General features: G+C 43.5%; 1 protein-coding gene across 1 annotated transcript in view; it reads right to left on the minus strand.

Annotated features, from left to right (window-relative positions):
* Window positions 1-11681, minus strand: part of TTLL4 (tubulin tyrosine ligase like 4) — a 38906-nt gene extending 27225 nt beyond the window's left edge. The window contains exon 1 of the mRNA XM_047084871.1: window positions 11424-11681. The gene's annotated coding sequence lies outside the window, so the exon portion shown is untranslated. The remainder of the gene's footprint in view (window positions 1-11423) is intronic.
* Window positions 11682-15814: the final 4133 nt, after the last annotated feature.

The raw sequence follows: 15814 nt of genomic DNA on the forward strand, positions 1-15814 counted from the left end.
TGTCCGACTTCAGCTCAGGTCTTAAGTTCACAGTTCATGAGTTCTGGCCCACGTCGGACTCTGTGCTGACAGCTCAGAGCCTGAGCCTGTTTCGGATTCTTTGTCTCCCTCTTTCTCTGCCCCTCCCCTGCTCATGGTGTCTCTCTCCCTCTCAAAAATAAACATTAAAAAAAAAATTTTTTTTAAATAAACTTAACAAAAGAAGTACATTGAAAACTACAAAACACCGCCAAGAAATATTTAAAATTAAATAAATGGAGACATATAACATGTTCATAAACTGGAAGACTCAGCATTGTTAAGATGACGATTCTTCCCAAACTGATCTATGGAGTAAACGCAATTCCTATCAAAATCCCAGCAGGCTTTCCTGGAGAAACTGACAAGCTGATCCTAAAATTTATACAGAAATGAAAAAGACCCAGAACAGCCAAAAACAATTAAAAGAGGGGAAAAAAAAAGTTGAACTTACACTACCTGATTTAGAAACTTAGTATAAAATTATAGTAATCAAGGCAATGTAAGTATTGGCATAATAAACATACAGATGAATGGAACCAAACAGAGTCCAGAAATAAACCCTTACATTTACGGTCAATTAATTTTCAATAAGGTTGCCTATGCAACTTAATGAGGAAAAGGATAATCTTTAACAAATAACTTTGGAACAGTGGGTATCCATGTACAAAACATGAACTCAGACTCTTACTTTAGACCATAATTGACTCAAAATGGATCATACAGCTAAATGTAAGAACCAAAACTATAACACTTCCGGTAAAAAAAAAAAAAACAGGAGAAAATGTTTATGACCTTGGGCAAGGCAAAGATTTATTAGATATGATACAAAAATCGTGACTGAAAAATTTTCAAGGAAAGTATGGTTAACAGTCCAGCTGTTAGCTGGATTATATCATAATTAAGAACTTAGAAAGGGGCACCTGGGTGGCTCAGTTAAGTGTCCAACTCTTGGTTTTGACTCAGGTCATGATCTCACAATTTGTGAGATCGAGCCCCGTGTTGGGCTGTGTGCTGACAGCACAGAGCCTGTCTGGGATTCTTTCTCTCTCCCTTTCTCGGTCACCCACACTCTCTCTCAAAATAAACACATAAAGTTAAAAAAAAAAAAAGCTACACACACATATATAAAAAAAAGAACTTAGAAAAACACTACTGAGAGAATGAAAAATAAAAATCTACAAACGGGGAGGAAATAGCTGCAACTATAAAGGACTTGTATTCAGAATATACTAAGAATTCTCACAAGATGAAGGGCACCTGGGTCGCTCAGTTGGCTATGCTTCCGACTCTTGATTTCAGCTCAGATCATGATCTCACAGTTTATAGGATAAAGTCCTGAGTGGGGCTCTGAGCTGACAGGATGGAACCTGTTTGGGATTCTCCCTCTGCCCTCCTTTGCTCGCTCATGCGTGTGTGCATATGCACTCTTCCTTCCTCTCTCTCAAAATAAATAATAAAAAAAAGGATGAAAATGAACCCAATTTAAAATTTTTTAAATAGGCAATTTTAAAAATAGGCAAAACATCTGGGGGCACCTGGGTAGCTCAATTGGTTGAGTGTCTGGCTCTTTTTTTTTTTTTAATTTTTTTAATGTTTATTTATTTTTGAGACAGAGACAGAGCACAAGTGGGGGAGGGGCAGAGAGAGAGAGGGAGACACAGAATCTGAAACAGGCTCCAGGCTCTAAGCTGTCAGCACAGAGCCAAATGCGGGGCTTGAAGCCACAAACTGTGAGATCATGACCTGAGCCGAAGTCGGACGCTCAACCGACTGAGCCACCCAGGCGCCCCTAGTGTCTGACTCTTGATTTCAGCTCAGGTCATGATCTCACGGCGAGTTCAAACCCCACATCACACATCAGACTCCAAACTGAGAGCACGGAGCTTGCTTAGGATTCTCTCTCTCCCTTTCTCTCTGCCCCTGCTTGCACACACGCGCACGCGCACACACACAAACACACACACACTCTCTCTCTCTCTCTCTCTCTCTGTGTCTCTCAAAATAAATAAACTTAAAAAAAAAAAAAAGGTTATTACTACTTAAAGGGAAGCTTGGTTGTCCTCAGACCAGGAGGTAGGCAGCGCACAATCGACTTCAATTTTTGTTTGAAATTAGACTGGCAGGAATGAATTTTACCAGTGAATGATTCCAGCCAATGAAGTAAAACTCACTCATTGCTCCATTACCTGAAGCAGGCTTGACTGGGGATCCATCACTAAGGTGCAAGAACTGAGGTCACATGCCTTAAAGAAGGGCCTCCCCAGTATATAAGTCCTTTCAGTGTAGCCACTGGTAGCCACCTTAATATGAACTAGTCACCCAGCATACTCTGCTCTAACCTGCCAGGGAATTTGCCAACCCTGGCTTAAAGGGGAATAGGAGGAAGAAGGCAAACACGGGAGCCTGGCAGATAAAGTTCAACAGCACTTTCTCTGGGGCCCATCAACACACCATGTAGGGGGAGGTCTCTGATTTTTAGGGGAGAAATGCTGTTTAAACCTGATTCTAAGCAAAACCTCATTGTCCAACAAAACACAAGGCCTGGTCCTGACTTCAACTGAAAAGCAGCTGCTGTCAGCACCAGTTGAGAAACAAGAACCTAGAGGCTGAGATAAGGAATGGCTAGGGTCGAAGGACCACGGGGACAACATGGGAAGCTTAAGGTTTTTTGTTTTTGTTTTTTTCCTATGACCACTGTTACTCAAGAAGGGAACATGTTTTCTGTTAATCTTCTTGAAACTAGATGGGAATGTCAGATTTCAGTAAAGTCGTGCTAAGGACAATGGGAGGGGGCTGAGATAAGAATGTATCAATCAGGGGTGCCTGGGTGGCTCAGTCCGCTAAGCATCCAACATCGGCTCAGGTCAGGATCTTGCAGTTTGAGTTCCAGCACCAGGCGGTGTCGGACTCTATGCTGACAGCTCAGAGCCTGGAGCCTGCTTTGGATTCTTTGTCTCCCTCTCTCTCTGCCCCGTCCCTGCTCATGCTCTGTCTCTGTCTCTCAAAAATAAACATTCAAAAAAAAAAAAAAAAACAATCATTTCAATCCTATTCCTCACTTAACCGACTCACCTTTAGAGACCTTGTAGAATCAGAGGCAGTAAATAAGCTTCAAATGCACAAAAAGACTTCAGCAAAAAAAACATGCAGGCAGAAGGGGCTAAGTCCCTTTGGTATTCATGCAACACCAACACTCCCAACATGCCCTGTGGCAATGATTTCACCCTGACCTCAGATCTTCACTCCCACTCACTCAATCCACCATCAAGTCTTTCCAGCTTCAAATGTATGCCCTTGGAGCCATCTATTCCCCATTTCTACCATTACCTTAGTCCACACCACTATCACTTCTCACCTGCTGGTTTTCCTGCTTCTAACTCTTATGCCTTCTTTATAATCAATTCTCCAGACTGTGGTCATGGTGCCCTTTTTAAAATGTAGCTTAGGGGAGCCTGTGTGGCTCGGCCGGTTGAGCGTCCGAACTTGGCTCAGGTCATGATCTCACGGTCCGTGAGTTCGAGCCCCGCGTCAGGCTCTGTGCTGACCACTCAGAGCCTGGAGCCTGTTTCAGATTCTGTGTCTCCCTCTCTCTCTGCCCCTCCCCTGTTCATGCTCTGTCTCTCTCTGTCTCAAAAATAAATAAACGTTAAAAAAAATTTTTTTAATAAAAATAAAAAAATAAAATGTAGCTTAAAGCCATCTGGTGGTTCCAAGGCCTACATGATCTGACTCCTGTATCTCTGACTCTACGAGAGCCATTCTTCCTCCTCACTAGGTGTGTTCCCACCTGTGTTCCCAGAGGCTCCACTGTTCTCTCTGAAACACTCAGATCTTTAGAGTTCAGCAAATATCACCACCTCAAAAAGCCTGCCTACGCTGATGCAGTACCCCCGATCCTTCCCTATCACACTACCTCGTTTTAGTCTCACTCCTCCACTAACTGAAATTATTGGATGTGAATATTTCCTTGTAACTGCCTAAAGAAATAGTGGAAAAATAAATAGGAACTGATTTTTTTTTTTTTAAGTTTATCAATGGGGTGTGAGACTTACCTATCTTCTTTATCATTTTAATTTCTGGCTATAAAAATGAATCACCTAGTCAAAAACCATATTCCTTATTTTTAAAACAAAAACTTCAATTATTTATGCATTCCTTTGTTGTCTATTTTCCCTTCCAGAATGAAAGCTCTTTGAGAACTGGGACCTTGTTTACATAGTGTTATGACAAGCCCTGGAAATGTAATCGGGGCTCATTAAATATTTGCTGAATATTCAAATGTATCTACAACAGCTAAAACCAGCACAGCCACAAGTGGACTCTCTTCAGGTCACACAGGTGCTCCTACCACCATCTCCTTGTTGCTACTTCTTTACTCGGTGCAGGAACCAGGCCACAGCCACACCCAACTCCTCCCCAGTGCCTTTTCTCCCCATGAAGCCCCCTCCAAAGTCCTCCAAGTCCCTCACATCCAACCAATCTGCTCTTGCAATTTCAACTATTAGTTACAGAAGAGCCACTCTTCAGACCTGACCTCTCTCAAGCTTCATGTCCTCGTCACCGTCTGTTCTACCTTTTCATCATGCGTATCCAATCACCTCAATCCAGCTTGTTAAACCAGCCCTGCACACTTGTCCTTCAATTTCTTTCAGTGGAACTTTCTTTCTCTCAGTCACCTAAGAATATGTCAGTCACCTCGGACTTCATCCTTTCCCTTATTCTCCATGGCCAAACCAGTGATAAAATTTAAGAGATTCTCTTCCTTAGCAGGCTTCATTTCCCCACCCCTACCCCAGTTCTGGACCATTGCAATAACATCCAGACTGAAGTCTGTGTTTCCAGGGACTGCCCTCCTGAATTCCATCCTCCAGGCAGCCTCCAGATTCACTTTGCTTGATTTTACTTCAATGGGTTACTCCCGATTCAAACATTTTCTAGGAGTCCTCATTAAATACCACAGTAGCCCAACAACCATCCGCATCAGAATAACATGGGGTGCAGATTCCTGAATCCCATCTTCAGAGAGGATTCGGTAGGACCAGGAATCTGTGGTTTTTTGTTTTTTTTTTTTTAAGTAGGCTTCACATCCAGCCCAACACAGGGCTTGAACTCACGACCCTGAGATCAAATCCTTGAGCTGAGAGCACAAGTCAGAGGCTTAACCAACTGAGCCACCCAGGAATCTGCATTTTTAACATTCCAGATGATTCTCACATGAGTCAGTAAATAAAATCCAGATTTCTCAGCTTGGGTTTGAAAGGCTTATTTCCATTTGCTTCTACCTTGAACTGCCGTATGAACTGTGCTGGTCTTAACACTAAACTCCTGGAATAAACCTTCCAAACTTGTCTGCAGGCCTTTACTCCACTAAGCCTCTTCCTTCTGAATCCCTATATTTTATTTACCTTTTCCAGGCACAACTCAAGCCCCACTCTCTCCATAAATATCTCTTGCGTATTTATTCCTCTAACGTGATACTTTGCAAAGGCTACTCTCAACACTGTTCTCTTTTCACCTGGATATACGTCACAAGCTCCATGATGGGTCTTCATAGGGAATCCCGGTGTACCTATAACAGACAAATGCAAAGCTAATCTGGCAGAAGGGGGCAGATCACTGCCCTAGTTTGACCTCCTCCTCAGCAATGCCTCCCACGTCTCCTCCCCAAACAACCTCACCGGCACTAGGCTCCCTAGAAGAAGGTTTCGAAAACCATGGACTTGGGGGTGATGGGTACATTCAATGTCACTCATACATCCACAAAGCTGTTAAAAATAGGTGAGCCTCAGGGGCACCTGGGTGGCTCAGTCGGTTGAGCATCCGGCTTCGGCTCAGGTCATGATCTCGCAGTCTGTGAGTTCGAGCCCCGCGTAGGGCTTTGTGCTGACAGCACAGAGCCTGGAGCCTGCAGCCTGCTTCGGATTCTGTGTCCCCCTCTCTCTCTGCCCCTCCCCCACTCATGCTCTGTCTCTGTCTCAGAAATAAATAAACATTAAAAAAATTAAAAAAAAAATAGGTGAGCCTCAGTGGCTCAGTAGGTTAAGCATCCAGCTCTTGATTTTGGCTCAGTTCATGATCTCACAGTTGATGTCCCCAGCCTGTCTGGGATTCTTTCTCTCCCTCCCTCTCTGCCCTTCCCCTGCACTCTCTCAAAATAAATAAACAAACATTAAAAAAAAAAATCTGTTAAAAATAAAACAAAAAAACTTGACTAAACAGATAAGAAAGGAGGATAGGGGGCGCCTGCATGGCTCAGCCGGTTAACCAACCGACTTTGGCTCAGATCATGATCTCATAGCTAGTGAGTTCCAGCCCCACGTCAGGCCCTGTGCTGACAGCTCAGAGCCTGGAGCCTGCTTCGGATTCTGTGTCTCCCCTCTCTCCGCCCCTCCCCTGATCGCACTCTGTCTCTCTCTCTCAAAAATAAATAAAAACATTAATTAATTTAAAAAATAAAAAGGATAAAGAACTGCAAAACATTCTTAAACAAAATGACTTCAAACGTCCCTTTCTTTCTGTTTATAGAGCTAGCTTAGCCCAATATCTACCCCCTCCACCCACCCACCTCACCAAACGCAGGGCTCTTGCAGTAGATCCCCAACTGGGGCTGCAGCCTCTGCTCTTCTAGAGCAAGCAGTCTCAGGAAGCACACCAATCTGCTTTGTCATCTTTATCCGGCATCCACAAACTGCCCGTTTCATTCCGCCTTCCACGCTTTGAGATGTAATTTTGCCTCAAGTTTCCTCCTTAGTTGAGAGTGAATGATGAGCAACCTACGCTAGAAAATCTATGGCTGTTGTTTCAAACCATCAAGTCTCCAGGGGCCAGGTCCAGACCAACTTGGACAAGGTATCTATTTCTACAGAAAGCAATTATTCATTACCCACTGATCAAATCACTCTCCTATATTACAGAAGTGGGTGTGGCCCTTGGGACCTGCACTTTCCTTTTCCTCCTCCACCTAGGTTGTCTCTCACCGTCACCAGGGGGAACTCAGGACATCAGAAATGGCTCAGAGTCTACAATTCGAAAGCTCTCTAATGAGACTGCTTTAATCGCTCAGTAGATATGTTAGAAGATAGAACTGTCTTATCTGGAACCAAGCTGAATGGGGAGGAATATAGGAATCAGACTGAATTTCTCTTATGAGATAAATCCCAAGCTATGTCTCCCTAAAAAAATGTGGAGGAGCAATGAACTTCTTGAAGCCCTCCTGAGAAAGGAAGGTCAATACTGTAGCCCTATGAGAAGGGAGGGTCAATACCACAAGTTAAGAAAGCCAGCTTTTACAGAACACAGTTCAGTAATGCAAAAGGAGTTGGCCAACCTGAGAGAAAAATCTAGCTTACAGCACCTAGAGCTGAGGGAGGTAAATCTACAAATTACTGAAAAGTGAAAACTGCTGGAGGCTTAACATAATTGGGTGACTAGCTCTCCTAAAGCCTTCGCTTTTATCACCAGAAAGGAACCTCTTCCCTCCTCCTGAGTGAGGGTGGACGGTGGTCCTCTGGGGATAGTCCACAGGTTCTGCTGGTGAAACTATTTTCCTAACAAAACTAAGATGGGATTCGCCTTTTTAACTGTGCTGGCCTTCCCACTGACGGTACAAAAGCGATGGGGGGTCAACATTTGGTGCCGGAACAGGAAGTGAGACAATGGCACGCCAAGTTAGATCCTTCACCACCACATGCTTCCTCACCACACAGTGAAAGAATGCCAGCTTTACCCAAGAATGTCCTTGATGGCAGAGTAAAAATTCTATTAAAGCTCAATTCTGGAGGGCATCTTTTTAATATTCTGTGTGACAAAACAAGAAGCACGTATAAAACACCTATGTGGCATACAGAAGGTGATGGCTACCTCTAAGGAAAGCACTGTGCGTATGAATTGCAAAATTTTTCTGTGGAACATCATGCTCACTTGGAAGAATAAATGACACAAAAGCGATGGGTTATTCAGACTTTGGCATCTGGCAAACATTTTCTAGAAAATAAAACAAAGTGAGACTGGCAACTCGAGAAAAAAACAACTGACAGTATTTGTTGCCAATGATAAAATTTGAGCTTCCAAGAGAAAATTAGAATTTTGGCAAAACTGTATCTGCCGCCATGAGCTTGACAGCTTCCCAACACTTAACCCTTTTTCTGATGAGAGTGTGGTGATATGATTTTTCTGACACTGTTAATAAAATGTTGACTCTTCAACATTTGGAAGAGCCACGTGACTCAGTGAAACCAGTATTTTCCAGATACCTATCACACAATGCTACAGAATCCTCTCTGGGTAAAAGACGCAGTCAAAATGAGAGACAGACCAATGGATTTTAATATAACAAAGTATGAAAAGTTCACTGGTATCATTTCAGATACCACACTGTAATAACTTTCATAAAACCATCCCTTGTTAACTTGTGTGTAATACCAAAGAAGAATATCCACAATTATCTGAAAAGGCTATTAAAAATACTCTTCCTTTTCCAACTAAACGTCCATGTGAGGCTGGATTTTCTTAATAATTCAACCAAAACAACAAATCTGACTGAACACAGAAAGAGATATGAAAATCCAGCTATCTTCTATTAGGCCAGACATTAAAGAGATTTGAAAAAATGTCACTCTTCTACTAATCTTTTTGAAACAATATCATTTTTCATTTTAAAAATTCTACATTAACTTGTAATGGCTTTATTTCTAAATGAATTAATATATATTTCAATTTCTAGTACGGTAACTATCAAGATTATGTATCCCAATTAAAAAATATATTGAAGATCCCAAAGAGCTTCTGAAGTGTATAAAGAAGTCCTAAGAGTAGTAAGTCTGAGCACTCTGGTCTAGAATACCACTGTCTGTCCAGAATACCCTTGAGGGCTCCCAAGGACAAAGTTCTTTGTGGCACCTGGGTGGCTCAGTCGGTTAAGCATTCATTTCAGCTGAGGTCATGAACCCAGGGCTGTGAGTTTAAGCCCCACATCGGGCTCTGGGCTGACAGCTCAGAGCCCGGAGCCTGCTTTGGATTCTGTCTCCCTCTTCTTCCCCTCCCCTGCTCGTGCTCTGTCTCTCTCAAAAATACATAAATAAACATTTAAAAAATAAATAAAGTTTAATTCTAAAATTTTTCATCACAAGTTTAAACAAGTTTATTCTTCTGTTAAAAGGAGACAGAGGGGCACCTGGGTGGCTCAGTAGGTTAGCTTTCCAATTCTTGGCATAGCCTCGGGTCATGACCTCGCAGTTCATGGAATAGAGCTGGGTGCATCGGGCTCTGCGCTGAGAGTAAGAAGACTGCTTGGGATTCTCTCTCTCTCAAAATAAATAAACTTAAAAAAAAAAGGAGGTAGAAACTAAACATTTCATAAAAAGAACTAAGTTGGGGCGCCTGGGTGGCTCAGTCGGTTAAGCGTCCGACTTCAGCTCAGGTCACGATCTCACGGTCCGTGAGTTCGAGCCCCGCGTCGGGCTCTGGGCTGATGATGGCCCAGAGCCTGGAGCCTGCTTCCGATTCTGTGTCTCCCTCTCTCTGCTCCTCCCCCGTTCATGCTCTGCCTCTCTCTGTCTCAAAAATAAATAAACGTTAAAAAAAAAAAATTAAAAAAAAAAAGAACTAAGTTAACCATAATTGGAATAAGCATTTCATGATTTAATAAAATAATTTTTAGCTATCTTATTGAATAACACACACCTAAATTAAAAGAAATCTCTTTAAAAGCTTTTCATGCAAGTTTGATCCTATAGCTTGAAAAACCCGTGGTCCCAAAAAACATTCTCATCACATTTAACTGTGGGGTTCTTCTGAATTCAGAATATCACAGACTTCACCCTAACACCAATGTGTATTAGGGGGAGAGGAAGCCTTCTGAGTTTTCAAAGTAATTTAATCACCAAAGGAGGCCTTCCTGAAATCAGTATTTCCAAATGCTTTGTTTGGCAACCCGAGGTTTTTACACTTGGGATAATACAGGGAAGTGTGAAGGATATAACATCCCTCCCCAGGCCCCCCTCCACCTGCCTTTTCTTGTAAAGTCAGTTTCAGAAGAGTTCATTTGAAAGCTGAGGATCTGGAAATGGATCCTTCTAAAGCTATATACGCAGGTGTATCCCTTGGAAGTCTTGGGCCCCAATTACCCTGCTTGAAAAACCACTGCTCTTGAGGATACTGTTCTCTTTAACAAAACATCCAAGGCCCTTTGTGATCTAACCCCTATTAATTTTCCTTTTCTTATTTGTCACTGGATAGCTACCTCTAAATGCACCTGAGGCCTGTCAAACTGCTTCCAGTTCTCTTTTTAGGCCTTGCTGTATTTTCTCTAAAGTTATTTTGTATCTGGAATGTGTTCTCACTTCTTTATTCCCAGAAAACACTCGATAACTTTTCAAGGTTCCATTCCACCAATCAATAAGCAGCTGGTTGCCTTCTGGGCACCAAGGGGGTGGGTTTTATGCAAACAGTGGCTCAATATTTACTGCAAGAAATGAAGGACGGAGGGAACACTGTCCCAAAGGGTCCCCCAGCTATTTGTTGATTGGCTAAACCAACAGATGATGAAGTTGAGGAAGATGTGATCTGGAGTATCTGGGGCAGCAAGGATTACTCAATAAAGGAGGAAGGATTCAAACATTTCCAACATCCAGAAAGAGAATGTGAAGACCAGGGAATGGGGATGATATAATTTTCCGAGCAAGGCTGGGTTAAATATCTAACGTTCTATCGGAGCACACACCACACAGTATGGCAAATGCTAGTTTACTTGATGAAAATCTCTAGACTACAAGCTCCGCGAAGACATGCCTGCCTTGTTCACCACTACACCTCCCCAGCGCCTTCCACAGTCCCTGGCTCATTAAATATTTGTCGATATTTGTAAAACACTGTTGAATGAATGATTAAATAAAGGGATGAACAAATGAAGAGTTAACGTTTACAGGATCTCAAACCCTATTTGAAACTCTACAGTTTGGGAATAGTATCTCTCTACACCTACTGAAGGTGGGGAACTAAAAAAGTGGATATCCGTGTTCACTTCACCTATGAAGCCTGAGAGGTAGCTTGGGCTCACACACAGGCGAGGAGAATTTAAACCGCAGCGCGGCGGGAAAGAGGAGGCACGGAGGCCCAGGGTGAGGGGATGCTGCAGGGTCCGGGCGCCCAGAGGCGGGGCTGACTAAGTTCACGGGGCGTGGCGGAGGGGGAGAAGGGTCCCCAGGACGCGCGAAGACCCTGCCCGGTGGAAGGCCGCAGCCCCCTCGCCTACCCGGAGATGGAGAGCTGGCGGGCAGGAAGCGGGGCTGGGGCGGGAGCCGCCGGAGGGCTTGGGGACCCGCGCGAAAGAACCGGGGCAGAGGGAGGGGCAAGAGAGTCGGGCCGGCGGCGGGTCGTTCCCCCGGCTTCACCGCCACACTCACCTAGCGGACCGAGCTTCGCCCCGGCTCGGCGCCGGCTCCGCGCTGCTTCCTCCCTCGGCCTGCTGGGGCGAGCGGGCGGCCTCAGACGCCCCTAGCAACCACACACCACCACGCGACCCGCGCTCCCAGCCGCCGGCACCGCGGCCGCCTGCCACGCACTGCGCGCGCCCCCAGCGGACGGACAGAGGGCCTGGAAGGGGCTATCTCGGCAGGGAGGGAGGAGGGCTGGCGCGCGGAATCTCGGGGGTTGTGGGACCTGGGAAGGCCGGCCGTCACCAGCCGCGCGCAAGCGCAGTCGCTTCAGTGCGCGTGAGACCCGGAGAGCAGAATTCTGGGAGTTGTAGTCCCGAGATTGAGTCCCTGAAAGACTATATTCTGGGATTCCAGGATTCTCTCCTTTTCTGGGCCCTGATTCCACCTCACCTCTATGGACTGACTTGGGCCGTGCCTTAATTCGCTCCTCTAAAATCAAGGAATTAAGGCTTTATTGAAGAATTTTCTTATTTCTCAGCAAAAGCCTTGTGAATTTGACTCCAGTAAAGGACACGCGGCCACATCCCTTGTTTCCCTCCAACCCACTTTCCCCTAACTCCAGTCCACTCAGAGTACTATTACAACCTCCTGCTTTATGAGCTTCAGGTATGAACTTTAGGAAACACTGACTCCAATTCATTATCTCCCTAGGCAAGGCAGACCGTGCCCTAGATGTCCTCAGTCCCATATGACCCTAGACTTAATGGATCTGAAAATCGAAAGAGAGCTGGAGGGTGAAAAGATCTTTTCTAAACAGTAGGCTACAGAAATAAAGGGAACAATAAAAGGTGAGACTAACCTAATGAAAACAATCTGGACCAGAGCAAGGATGCGTAGTAAATCATTGATTTCAGCAACAGTATGACGGATGCTAAAACCATTAGAGGACTGATTGGGGGATCCCCTATAGATTTTAACCAATCTTAGATCGTGTATTGTGGGACAGCTATAATTATGTTTCCTAATGTGATGCAATTTAAACTACACAATATTTAGGAAGTAGTGAATTTTTGTCAAAAAATTGTTGAATCTGGGGTGCCTGGGTGGCTCAGTCGGTTGAGCATCAGACTCTTAATTTTGGCTCAGGTCATGATCTCATGTGTCATGAGATCAAGCCCAAGTCAGCATGGAGCCCACTTGGGATTCTCTTTCTCTGCCCCTCCCCTGCTCATGCTCTCTCCCTCAAAATAAATAAACATTTTTGAAAAAGTTGAATCTGAATCTAATCAAGCTTTTGTCTCCAACTTCCAGTAAAAAGAAATAATGACACTGCAAGAAAGCAATCCGACAAATCCAGAAGGTGGGCCAATGTACAGACAAATGACCTCATTTCTTCAACGATTTCAGAGTATTAAAAAAAGGTGTTCTAGATTGTAGGAGACTTAAGAGGCATTATCAAATGCAATGAGTGGACCTTGTTTGGATCCTGAGTCAAACAAACCAACTGTAAAAGATATTTTTGAGACAGTGGAGAAATCTGAATATGGGCTGGGGACATTAAGAACAAAGACAGATGTTAGGAAACCATTATTGGGGTGTCTGGGTGGCTCTGTTGGTTAAGTGTCCTGCTTCAGATTCTGTGTCTCTCTCTCTCTCTCTGCCCCTCCCTGGCTTGTGCTTTCTCTCACTCTCTCTCTAAATAAACGTTAAAAAAATTTTTTTAATGGAATGGGTAGAACCAGTGTGGCAAAATGTTTATAATAGCTGAATCTGTGAGATCAGAGTTTGGGAGCTTATTATGCTATTCTATTTTTATGTTTGAAAACGTTAACTTCCCTCTCCCACCAAAAGAGTTAAAGCAGACATGCACTCATACATACGCAAAATGAAACATGGGCATAAACGCTCAAACCTTCCAGACGTTCTGTGAATTCCAGACACTTCTCACAGCACTCACTTCTAATCCTCTCAGCACTTTGTGCAATGATATAAAATGGTGTAAGATTGTTTATAGATTTTTAATCCCCTAGATTGTATGCTCACAAGGATGGAAATATGTTTTCTTATTATGCTTCCTCATAAAATGATTAACTATTGCTTTATGTGATAACCTAAAAAGTCTGTATATTTAATTTCTCTACATCGAGTGTTTTATATGCCAGACAAGCATGATATCTCTAGCTAGTATTTAATGAATTATTTGGGGGGGGGAAGGAATAATTCTTTCCTAAAGAATACTTCTTTCCTGGGCACCTGGGTGGCTCAGTCGGTTAAGCGTCCGACTTCAGTTTGGGTCATGATGTCACGGTTTGTGAGTTTGAGCTCTGTGTTGGGCTCTGTGCTAACAACTCAGAGCCTGGAACCTGCTTTGGATTCTGTGTCTCCCTCTTTCTCTGACCCTTCTCCGCTAGCACTCTGTGTGTGTGTCTCTCTCTCAAAAATAAATAAACATTAAAAAAATAAAAAGAATAATTCTTTCCTAAGGTAATTCTTCCTAGTTTATCTTTTGGGGGGGGAAATCTAGATTTTAAAACACAATACTTATTTGTCTAAATCCAGACAAGTCTTAGTGAAGTACTGTGGCTTTGTGGGTTTCTGTTTTTTAATTTTTTTTTCTTTTTTTTTTTTTTTTTGGAGAGAGCTCAAGTTGGGGAGAGGGGCAGAAGGAGAGAGAATCTCTCCCGCTCAGCACGGAGCCTGACAAGGGGCTCCATCCCATGACCCTGGGATCATGACCTAAGCTGAAATCAGGTGCCCCAGCTATGGCTTTGTTAAAAACAAAAACAGAAGTTCTGATCTGTTAAAGATAAACACCAAGGTAATATGGGTTACATTATATATTTCCCAAGATGTGTTTTAAAATACTTGAATAGAAAAAGAATAGATATGGTAGCTTTTGGAACAGTAATGGAATTCACTGAACTAATGTCTCTAATTTTGTGTGTTTAAAAATTTCCAACTAATAGACTTAATATGTTCAAAACTGAACTTGAATTCTCCCACCTACCACCACTCCACTAATAGCCTCCCCCATTTGAGTTAATGGCAATTCCATTCTTCCAATTGCTTAGGCCAAAAACCTTGGAGTCATATCCTTGTCTGCTTTCCTTCGTTCACACCCTCACATCCAATCAGGTAAGAAATGTTATTTGCTTCATGTGCAAAATATATTCAGAATCTGACTACTTTACACCATTCCATTAGTACCACCACAGCCTCCTAAGCCCTCACCCTGCTTTCCAGCCTCCCCCACTCCTCACAGTCCATGCACAACACCAGAATGGAGAGTAATCTTTCAGAACATAAGTAGATTACATCACTTCTCTGTCAAAACTCTCCAATACATCCCTACTTTACCCGAAGTACAAGGTCTACTACAGGCTTACATCTGGTCCTCACTACCTTCCTGTCCTCATTTCCTACTATTCTCCCCCTTCTTCACTTCTGCCATCCAAACTGGCCTCATCATAGCTCCTCAAGCTCACCAGGCAAGCTTCCATCTCCGGACCTTTGAAGTGATTATTCTCTCTGCCTCACTTTGCCCTCAGATAGCTACACTGCTCATTTCCCTCATCTCCATCAAGTCTTTGCTCAAAGGTCATCCCAGTGAGGCCTACCTTAACCATCCAACTCAGCACTCCTCGTCCTCTTTCTCCGCTTCATTGTTCTCCAGAGCTTTATCACCTCTCTACATCCTGTGCAGAATTCACTTATTTTGGTAAGTTCATTGACTCCGCAGCTAGAATGGAAACTCTACGACAAACAAGCACTGCTGTATCTCCAGTGCCTACAAGGGTACCTCGCACAGAGAAAGAACTCAATGTTGAACTGAACTGCCATAATCTGGACAGGAGGAAATTCCAGTGGTCTCTAGAAAAAAATGTTATTTTTGCTAAAATATAAACACAGACAATGAAGATGAATGCTAAATAAAATTCCTTATAAAACTAAGGCACTTTATTCATCTTTCATTTCAAAAACAATTGGAATTTAAGGAAGGACAAAAAGTAATACCCCCACTTTATGGATAGAGAAACCAAGGAAGGCTCTGGGAAGCTTGTCGCAAGCCATCCAGTGAGTCAGGGTTGAAACTTTGTAGTATGTTTCCAGCTGGATCTCAACTCTAATGGGTCTGCCAAACATCTCTTTCTGGTGAAATGCACGACGTCCTAAACAGCTGCCCTTCTCAAGCAATTGGGCTTCCCTATACATTGAAATTCCATCAAACATCAAAACTCATCACTAAGCCTGAGATCACAAAGCAATCCAATGTACGGCTCTGTTTAATCCTATCTCTCCCTATTTCAGCTCCACTGGTCTTGGCTTGGAAGTAGGTGACCACATGTAGCTCAGCTGAGATGCAGGAAGCTGGAAGGCAGGAACAGATATACATAAATAAGGTCCCAAACCATGGTCTT

The sequence above is a fragment of the Lynx rufus genome, unplaced genomic scaffold, assembly GCF_022079265.1.
Source record: "Lynx rufus isolate CCGP_SWC_20201006 ecotype Redwood Valley unplaced genomic scaffold, mLynRuf1.p SCAF_2, whole genome shotgun sequence".
Classification (NCBI taxonomy): Eukaryota; Metazoa; Chordata; class Mammalia; order Carnivora; family Felidae; genus Lynx; species Lynx rufus.